General features: G+C 42.2%; 1 non-coding gene across 1 annotated transcript; it reads right to left on the bottom strand.

Moving 5' to 3' along the window:
* Window positions 1-412: 412 nt before the first annotated feature.
* On the bottom strand, window positions 413-519 carry LOC133311782 (small nucleolar RNA R71). The gene has a single exon (XR_009751590.1). It is a non-coding gene; the product is annotated as a small nucleolar RNA R71 (small nucleolar RNA).
* Window positions 520-1,238: the final 719 nt, after the last annotated feature.

Raw genomic sequence — 1,238 nt, 5'->3', positions numbered from 1 at the left:
GAAAAAGCATCAAGCTCGATGGAACCAAAGGAAGAAACTATGGCTGACAACAACGCAATTGAGAATCCTCCCAGAACTTTAGGTTATTACAACGACGAGTATTGTTAGACCCAATGTGGAAGCTAACAACTTTGAGCTCAAGCCAGCACTGCTGCAACTGATTCAAAAAGATCATTTCGATGGAGGAAGCACCGATGACCCCTACAATCATTTAGAGAATTTCTTGCTCTACTGTGACACCTTGAAGATGAATGGAGTCTCACGTGACGCCATCTTGCTCAGATTCTTCCCATGCTCACTGAAGGAAGAAGCAAGATGGTGGTTGCAGTCACTGCCTCAAGGAAGCATCACCAACTGGGATGATTTGGCGACCAAGTTCTTGGCCAGATTCTTCTCAGCTTCAAAGATGGCAAGGCTCAAAGCAGAGATCACTGCTTTTGAACAAAAAGAAAATGAATCCTTGTATGAGGCATGGGAAAGGTTTAAAGGACTACTCCGGAAGTGTCCCCAACATGGCTTTGAAGCTTGGGAGAAATGATGAATCTTCTTCCAAGGAATGACACCCAACACAAGAACCTTGGTGAATGTTGCATCAGGGGGATCATTGAAAACAAAACCCCCAGAGAAAGTGCTGGAATTGCTGGAATCTTTAGCCTCTCAGGAGTTCGATAATGCTCTAGTCACACAAAGGAGAGAAGGGATCATGAAGCTTGACAGCTATGATGCGCAGTTGGCCCAGAATGTACAAATAAGGCAAATAAATAAGAAATAACAAGCACAATTAGATGCTCTCACAAAGCAATTTGTCAATTCTCAAGTCTCTTCTGTTCATAATCCTCGAGTTACTTGTGGTATTTGTGCAGGTACTCATTCTACTGAAGATTGCGATTTCATGAAGGCACCTAAAAATGCAGAAGTCAATGGAATCTGGTATGATCAACATAACCAGAATAATTCGAAGAGGAACCAATATGGAAATAACTACAATCCAGGGTGGAAAAATCAAAATCAATACCCATGGTTTAGTTACAAATCAAATCATCAGTTGAATCCTCCTCCACCAGTGCAACAACAGCCTCCACATAAGGTAACACTTCAGAGTGGGAGAAAGCCTTTGCACAGCTGTCCAAGACCACCTCAGACTATATTCAAAATGCAAATGCCTTCAGAGATAAAACAAGAGCTTCATTCCGGAAACAAGAAGCTTCTATCTGGAATCTTGAAACTCAGATTGGCTA

This window comes from Gastrolobium bilobum, unplaced genomic scaffold, assembly GCF_033153095.1.
Source record: "Gastrolobium bilobum isolate Gb01-03AN ecotype WA unplaced genomic scaffold, APGP_CSIRO_Gbil_v1 utg7237, whole genome shotgun sequence".
Lineage (NCBI taxonomy): Eukaryota > Viridiplantae > Streptophyta > Magnoliopsida > Fabales > Fabaceae > Gastrolobium > Gastrolobium bilobum.
The sequence above is the reverse complement of the archived record's forward strand: the minus strand, read 5'-3'. Positions and strand labels throughout refer to the sequence as shown.